Consider the following 9267-nt stretch of genomic DNA (forward strand, 5'->3'; position numbering starts at 1 on the left):
GAGAAACACTGCGGCTATCAACTGCGTATGTTTTCTTAGCCCTTTATGATAAAATAGATGTCTGTGAGTGCTTTTTGGGTAATTATGTGGAAAGGAAAAAAAAACGTGAAACACACTGTGAGGGGGACAGTTTCGATTGGGGTTCTGTTTTTGTTGCTCTTTCTCCCTTCCTTTTTCTTGATTGCTCTTAAGAAAATCAAGTTCATTACTGACTTTTTCAATTATGTAATCTATTCGGAATAAAGAAATCAGCAGCAAATGCTCTTAAATAATGAAAATAATTTAAGAGCAAAAAAGTTCGTAAAAATGCAGTGATTTATATCGTTATTAATGACGTCATCGCCACCTTAGAAATGGATCATCTGAAAATGAACAATAATAGAAATTTAGTGAAGCTGATGAGACACAATAGGGGCGAAACAGAAAATTGTTTTGATTACAGAGATCCTGTGAACAAAGAAATGCAACCTCTTCAAGAAATCCTTTTTAAAAGGATCTTTCTTTCTTTTTTTTAAATTTAAATGAACAATAATAGAAATCTTCTCGAAAGTGATGAGACGCAACAGTGGCGAAAAAAACGGTAAATTATTTCGAACAATGTGCGCAAAAGAAATGGAACCGTCTCAAGAAACCTTTACTTTTTTTTAAAGCTGATGACGCCCAATATGGCGAAACAGTAAACTGTTTTGAATAGAGAAAATGTGAGTAAATACTGAACAGATGTTTATCAACTGAAGACTCCGATGTTCATAGTTATATGCAAGGGACTTTTTTTTAATGAGTGACGTAATTTAGCGCATGCGTACAAAAGTGCTTTCAGCACAGTCAAAATTAGCCAAGTGTCAGATCACTCGTTTCAAACCAGCAGAGCAGATTAATACGTTTTGGGAATTACAGTTTCTCCCCAAAAGGAGACGGGGGTTCTAATACAAGTCTTCCTTTCTCTTCCCCCTTCTTCGTGACGATTAATATAGTCCATTAAAAGAGCAGCTTGTTTTAAGTCGGAAGCAACAAATGTCCTGTTGATAAGAGACGACACGGATTCTCCCGAAAGATGGAAGACGGCGCTTTTCCTAAGCATCCCTTCGTCACACGAGATGGATGAGAAGTAGGAAGAGATGCGGAATGTGTTGTTTACGGTGCAAACTCGACAGGTACTTAATGCTCTTTATGTGAAGTTGTGTTCACTTTGTTGGAAGAGAGGAGTTTTGCTCTTTTACATGAACTGCAAACTAAATGGCTCTTCAGGAGGAGGAGGGAAGATTTAGTACGCTCATCCATGAGAGGATGAAATAAATGTTATTACTGTGTGGCCACCAGTTTGGAAAGTATTAATGGCTTATTTCCACGCCTTGCTTGCACTTCTTCAAGGAATTAAAAGGTGGATTGTGAGAAATTCCCACGGAATGGAAAAATCTATTGCTTTACTTAACTATCTGAAATTAATGGGTTTGAATTTCGCGCGTCACGTTCTATCAGCAAATTAGTCAAGCGGACCGCTTATTGCCCCCATTGAGAAGAAAAGGGTCTTCTTGGCAACAAAGCTGATCAATTGTTGGAAATTTATGAGCGATTCAAATAGTGCGAAGTCGTTTTGCACACCAATGATTGATGCGAAAAGACACCTTGGATAATAAGAGAACCACAGAAAGACGTATGGAGTTCGAATTTCATCCCGAGTCTCAGATGGAGGTGGTTGTTTTCCATAAAGACAAAGTGACGGGAGGATCTACAGTTAAAACCATGCTTGTGTCATGATCCTAGTTTGTTTTATTGAGTTCAAATCAACCTTCTTCCATTATGATTTAGCAGCAGTTTTTATCATTTGCTATTCGATATTCTTTCAAATATTCTTGCACTTCATGCACCACCTGTATATATACTGATATATACTGATATATTGTTCAAATATGATTTTATATTATCAGTGCATTTAATTGATGCCATATTGACTCCATGTACATGGAATTAACATTTTAATCTCTATGGTCACACTACTTCTTGCTGCGCTAATTTTTCCTTTATACGTTGCATTGCTTAAACTTGTATGGTCGATTATTAGCAGTGATAAGTAACAATGCTAATAAGATTAAGATAAGATCCAGTTCAAGATAAGATTAAGCACATTATTTTTCTTGTCGCCTATCGAAAATGCCCTCAACCACTGCGATTATGAAAGATAAAAAAAAACTAACTACCAATCGATTTCCAAATCAATAGGAATGTTTGTAAAAATATATTTATCAGTGTATTATGCGAGACACAACACCTAATGAAGTTCATTTATCATACATTTAAAATAAATGATCAAACAATTTATTTAAATGTAATGTATTTGAAAGAAAACCAGGATAGAGAAGACAGACACACACACACACACACATAATACCCTTTTCATGACCTTAGTAAGTGTCATGCAAAGCTTACCGGAGACCAGCTTCCATCGTAGTCTCAACCAAAGGCAACACATTAAAGAAGGAATTGTGTAAACCACTCATCTCTTGTGTAGCATTTATATCAAACAAATCTGGGTTCGATTTTACAAATTCTTCTAACTTTTTTGCAGTTTAACGTTTTCTATGGCAGTTTTATGCCATATCGTAGTTTATCTTTCTCACAAACACTTCTACTGTCGGCTTACCGGCACCCAAAAAACATTGCCATGGAAAATTAAAATACGACTTGTTCTGTGATCTCTTGTCTGCTTCTAGGATTCTCATTTCTTTATACATTATTAAGAACCTCGCAAAGTTTAATACTTCATTGTAATCATTACGTTTTCTCTGCGGCTTCTTAAAAGTTTTATATCTTCGATTTTTTTCTTCTCTCACTCTCTCTTAAGAAAACTATAATTTTCTTCCAAGTTTTTATGTTCTTTTGTCGAATTTTTGTCTGGAGGTTTCATTCGATCAGTCTTAAAATAGTTTATGATTATCATAAATAATAAGCGTTAACTGGACTCCTTCGTGGCGCTAAAGAAAGCGAAGCAGAAGTTGGGTCCAGGTTTTCCTTTTCGCCAGGCTAATGTCCTTACATAGGGGCGTTTATGTCGGTCATAAAGCAGGCGGAGAGTTGTACGACAAAAACACATTTAAATAAAACCACGAATTAATCTCCGTATGAGCGACCCCTAACGACTGACGACATAACTCATTCATTCCACTTGATAGAAAATTGTGGTCTTTAAAGATCAAAATTCCGAATTTAAGATTGTAATCTGGCTCGTTGTGGTCGGAAATAAGTCTTTTTATCTTTTTTGCTGGACGTTGTAAAATTTCGGCTCTCAACTTGGAAACTCAAATGTATCGTAACATTTGCCTATTATAATTGGGGCAGTCACCGACGTTGTTAGTTTCTCTAGGATCCCAACTAACCAATCATATCGTAAGTTTTTATTTGGGGGGTTCTTCGTGTGTGTGTGTGTGTGTTTACCCCCACATTTAAAAAAGTGCATTGTGGTTGTTATTAGATGTTTCCAAGATCATGAGTCAGCATTACATTGAGATTCATACCATAATTGATTTCTGTTTCCCAATACTTTTCCGATGTGCCCTGTTTTCTTGAGGGTGGGGAGGGGAGAAGAGTTCGATGGCCAATAACTCTCTCTCTTCCTTCATTTATGGATGGGCTTATGATTTAAAGAGTTCTTCCGCACATTAATGGCCTTGAGGTTTTGCTTGAGACGACACGTGGACCAATACGAAATGTTCAACATATTTCTCCATTTTTTTTTATTTGAAGGATGTTCATGTCTCCAGTATTTCCGGAAGTAAAAAATAAATATAAATTAAAGATGCCAAGAGATTATATACTTGGTTTCATCCTTTATCCAAGTGTAAGCAAACAAAGTTTGAGCGTGAAGTATCTTCACGACTGGGTTATTTGTACATAGAGGACATCAATTGCCTTAGTATCCCATAATGCAAAGTCCACCTCCTTTCAGACGTGTATAATGCTATCTATCATGAGAAGGGCCACTTATCAGATTAGTTTCGACCTTTATTGAGGTCTCAGCGGGACTTTCAACATCTATCTATGATCCAGAGTATTAATAAAAATGTGATACACCTTTTTAATACTTATATATGGGAAATATATAACTTCTGCATTTCTTGAATCTTCTTTTGGGAAAATTCGGAGGAAAGAGTCCTTTTTAGGACTTCCAGGGTAACAATTAGCAATGCTGAACCAAGGAAGTAAACTGAGGTTCGGCTGTTGCTGTTATCCTGGGTGTGAGTTTTTGAGTTCGCCCCCTTAGGGTTTGCCTTAAGGGAGCACCTTGAGTCTCCGGGGAAGGTGTTCTCCGGCAGGCCCGCTGAGGGGTTCTTGTCGGTGAAAATTATTTTCCTCGGAATTTGAGCGGTTCTGCTCAGGAGTCGGGGTGCTAGGACGGGGCGGCCCACACTGAGTGGAACCAACGCTGAGCGGTTCTGCTTAAACGGGGAGCCCGTCGGGGTGCTTGGACGGGGCGGCCGTCAATGAGTGGAACCAACGCTGAGACATGGACGGTCTTTCGCCCACTATGGAGTGGCCTAGAGGTCGTCCGATTTTTTGAGATTTTACCCTTTACTTACTAATCAGGGTAACAATTAGCAATGCTGAACCAAGGAAGTAAACTGAGGTTCGGCTGTTGCTGTTATCCTGGGTGTGCGTTTTTGAGTTCGCCCCCTTAGGGTTTGCCTTAAGGGAGCACCTTGAGTCTCCGGGGAAGGTGTTCTCCGGCAGGCCCGCTGAGGGGTTCTTGTCGGTGAAAATTATTTTCCTCGGAATTTGAGCGGTTCTGCTCAGTAGTGGGGGAGCCCGTCGGGGTGCTAGGACGGGGCGGCCCACACTGAGTGGAACCAACGCTGAGCGGTTCTGCTTAAACGGGGAGCCCGTCGGGGTGCTAGGACGGGGCGGCCGTCAATGAGTGGAACCAACGCTGAGACATGGACGGTCTTTCGCCCACTATGGAGTGGCCTAGAGATCGTCCGATTTTTTGAGATTTTACCCTTTACTTACTAACCAGGACTTCCAGGGTAACAAATGGCAATGCTGTAGCTAATGAAGTTTTAACTGAGGCTCCGCTATTGCCGTTATCCAGCCATGACTAGAGCTTTTTAGCTCAATAACACCCCATCCACACAGATTTTCTTCATTCAGATGACAGGATAAAGAGTCAAGGACTCAGTCCATCGCCCAGTTCTTTTAAGAACTTTAAGAATCTTCTTTTGGGCTGCGAGCTTTGTTTGGTTACACTTGGATAAAGGATTAAACCAAATCTATAATTTCTCGGCATCTTTAATTATCAAGTGAAAAACTTCCAATAAAAAAGAAATAGATTCGATTTCAGAAACGCAGAGAAATTAAAGGTCTTCTAAAGATAACTAATACCTGATCACCCTGTTAAATAGATAATCGAGTTGCATATGGAATTTGAAGTTTTCTGTTGCCTTTGTCAAGGATAAGCATCATGTGTGTCGCTTAACCAGGTGTGTTCTTTGAAAAGAGGAAAGGTGAAACTCTCCCGACGATAGGTGGCTACTTCGCCATATTATAAGGATATTATATCCTTATAATATCCTCAGTAATCTACCCTATATATATAAAATGATAAGCCTTTTTATGTCACATTTTTTGAAACTTAGAGGCTACCCTGAGTGTCCAGTCTTCAAAATTCGAGTCATCAGAATTCAAAGAGAACCGGCCTACCAGTCCGGAACGAGGGGGGGGGGGGCTACGCCCCCCCTAGTATCCTTATAAAGGCTCCTGGTGTCATACAAGATTCCAGTAGAAGGATAAATGTCGTGATTTTCTTTCGACTGTGCTACGGAAGTGAAAAATGTTCATATTTGACATCCATTATCTCTTCAGTATCACCATTTATGTAGTGTGATACTGGAGAGATAATGGATGTCAAATATGAACATTTTTCACCTCCATAGCACAGTCGAAAGAAAGTGACAAAAATAATATGCGCCCTTTAGTTGAAAAGACCTGCGTTCGCATCTCGTCTACGATGAGGAGAGTCTGTGGAAGCTTTTCAACTGGAGGATAGTTAGCTGGTCTCATACGTGGCGGGATTTTTCTCCTGCGAAACACCCATCTGATGAACACCCACGCATTTAGTTGACAGTCGTAATGACAATTATTTTGTGACTCGCCCACTGATTTCGTACCTAACCCAAAATTTAATCTTTTTCTAACTAAGCAGCTTAAAACCTACTCGTTCGTTTGAGCAGGTTATTCACGTAATAACATGCGGATAATACGAAGTATTATCTGCATATTATTACATATTTTTATTTCAATAGAGATATAAATTCTATTAATGTACGGCTGATTATATATTTGTTTCAAACAGTTCGTTTTGTTCCGGGCACTCCGCCAATCCGGGTTGCTTTATAATAAGTGCAGTCGAAAACTCTCCAGTCTTTCATCTTCAATCTCATTCCATCACCCTTCCACCACGCGAGCGGATGCTGAAGTCTGCTCTCTCTATAACATCATTGTTGTCATTTCCCTTCCTCCATTCGCTAGTCGAGGTGTTTATTTCATGCAAAACTAGTCGTAATTAAATTAGTGTGGAGATCTTGTAAACCTCGAACTACCAGCGTCATAATAGGGAAGTCGTTATTTTAAACTGGAGAATTAAAAACAGTCGAAATGTATAAGCGAAGAGAAATGAATTTCAAAGGATGTGTTAAAATAAAGGAAATCTAATTTAACGTTCGAAACGCGTGAGTGAGAGAAAGAGAGAGAGAGCAGCAGAAGTATTTACATATTCGCGCGTCCCTTTTGTTCGCGTGCTGGGGGCACGTGCTTATTGCTTGTTTCTTTGTTTCTGCCCCGAGCATGCTATTAGAAATCTTTTTCATTCCACTACTGTTAAAGAACTGAAATAGTCTTTCTCTCTCTCTCTCTCGAATAACACAGGGCTCGCTTTTGTTCGGACAGCGAGAGGAGAGATGAGGACTGGGGGGGGGGGTTGAAAAAGCTTTGCAGGAAAGGCTGCACGGCTGTCATATTAGCAAACACTACAACGTAAAAAGTCTTAATTTAAAACTAAACCGGCGACTCATAAGTGCTGTGCTAGGGCAACTAATGAAAACTCGGGCATTTTAAGTGGCTGCTGACTGTGCCGGTATGTGGACCAGTAAAATTGAGTTTCTTTTGCCTTTATCTAACGAGTTCTTCTATTTACTACAACACTCATTACGTCTATCTAAGCTGTCCTGTTTCCATTGTTCTTAGAAGAAGGTCATCATCTTTGCTGCTCTGATAGCAGATGTTGCCACATGTGTGTGCGTGCGCGCGCGCGCCTTTCTCTGTCTCCTTCTCTGGCGTCCGGTCCTGTGGATGGCAAACTCATCACTGCGCGAGCTGCCTAGCGCTAATCATTGTTGCCATATCTCGCGCCTCGTGAAGCTGATTGTTAATTTTTATTTTTTGGGCGCGTTTTTTTTTTTTTTTTTTATGTTTCTTTTGCCTTCCGTTTTTCTACCTCATTCAGTAGAGAAGGCGTTTCATCTTTTTGGAACATTGTCTCGCTAGAGTAGCAGAGATTCGGTTAAATGATCCGCACACTGATGACAACATGACGCCAAAGGTTACGAAGGCATACTGAAAGTGACTGACGCTTCTATGGATCTTGGGGTGCAGTTTTTGATACAACTTTCGACCGGGAACCATTAACCTAGAAAAACCTTACAGGCAACTCGGCCCTTTTGCTTTGTGAGCTAAGTGACCGAAGCATCCGAGGAAAGTGGGACTAGACGAGTTAAAAATAGCAGATATTTTCCGCATTTTGCTTGTGTTTGTTGCTTCCAAACAAATATTTTATAGCGGAAAGTTGATATACAACAAATGGTTACAAACACAAGAATTCAATTCCGTTTTCACCCTATTTTTTACAAAAAGAAGTCTTTTCGGAAATTATGTTAAAAAAAAATAAACTCCACAATATTAAAGATCAACAACTCGATGAAATACAATAACGTTTCAAGCACATTATTCAACAATAGTTAGTACGCCATCTTTTTACAAACGAAGTTATTAATTTCAATAATCTTCAATTGTGACATCTATCGTCAGAATCTATAATTATATGTAAAAAAATAATTATATTATCAACCATGTTATTCAATCTCTGCGCCATCTATCAACAAACGAAGTTATCAGTCTAATTTTTAATTGCGACATCTTTCGTCAAAATCTGTAATTATATGTAAAAAATTAATTTTAATAATTTGTATGGCTATTATAAGTGGAATTTTTCCCCTAACGGCTTGCGAGCAAAACCTGCCTAGCGTGTAGATTTAGGGGATGTTTCTATGTGTACTTAATAACAGTGTAACTTGTTTCTATTGTTGCATAACGTGCTAGATAATTTCCTTGATAACGTCTAAACCTTTTATGTGTCTGTATTTAACCATCGTACTATGCCATGATCTCATAAGTAGACATTAAATACGGCTGGTATTGCGTGTAGGTTGTCTGTCTCCATTCGGTACATTTGCCCATTGGCTTTTAGACTGCAGATAACACATCAGGGCTTTGTATCGCTTGTTACGGATAAATGGCCGCAGTCACGGACATGATAAAACTCACAACAGACAACACACAATAACGATTGGTATGGAAAGATTGGATGGCAACTGATTGAAATACTTAATCACATATTTGCAGACGGTACAAAACTCTTAATGATTTCAAGGTCGAACGCGCTTTCATAATATACACAAAATGATACAAAAGAAAGTGAATTACATTTTAGCCTTCGGTGAGGATCGAACTCACGACCCCTGGTTTACAAGACCAGTGCTCTAACCACTGAGCTACGAAGGCGTCATTATTCACTTTTCCTATATTTGGCTTTAAGAATTTTACTTTGTCATTGAATCATAAATTATCATCAGATGGCAGCATAGGAAATTATTATTGTGAAATATATTACAAGCAGTATGGTTGCTGATGGCAAAGGCTATAAATTTGAACTATATATATATATATACACACACAGGAAAGTTAGAAAATTAACAAATGCATCTGTTATAACGGAGAGAAGTTATATTTATGATTATTAATTTTTTAAATTATATTTAAAAGATTATCGGCTGTTTGCATTTTAACAGAGTTCGTTGCGAATACCTCTTGGAATCCATTTCGCTGCGGAAAAATTTTTTTTCACGAATAAAAGGGCAGAAAGAGAGAAAAGCAGAATCAAACAAGGATAACCATTGTGGTATTTGCCACACTCAGCCAAACGAAGACAAGTATATTCGCATT

General features: G+C 38.8%; 1 non-coding gene across 1 annotated transcript; it reads right to left on the bottom strand.

Annotated features, from left to right (window-relative positions):
* Window positions 1-8753: 8753 nt before the first annotated feature.
* On the bottom strand, window positions 8754-8826 carry TRNAT-UGU (transfer RNA threonine (anticodon UGU)). Its single transcript has one exon. It is a non-coding gene; the product is annotated as a tRNA-Thr (tRNA).
* Window positions 8827-9267: the final 441 nt, after the last annotated feature.

The sequence above is a fragment of the Typopeltis vanoorti genome, chromosome 18 (genome assembly GCF_054136105.1).
Source record: "Typopeltis vanoorti isolate ZY-2024b chromosome 18, IOZ_Tvanoo_1.0, whole genome shotgun sequence".
Lineage (NCBI taxonomy): Eukaryota > Metazoa > Arthropoda > Arachnida > Uropygi > Thelyphonidae > Typopeltis > Typopeltis vanoorti.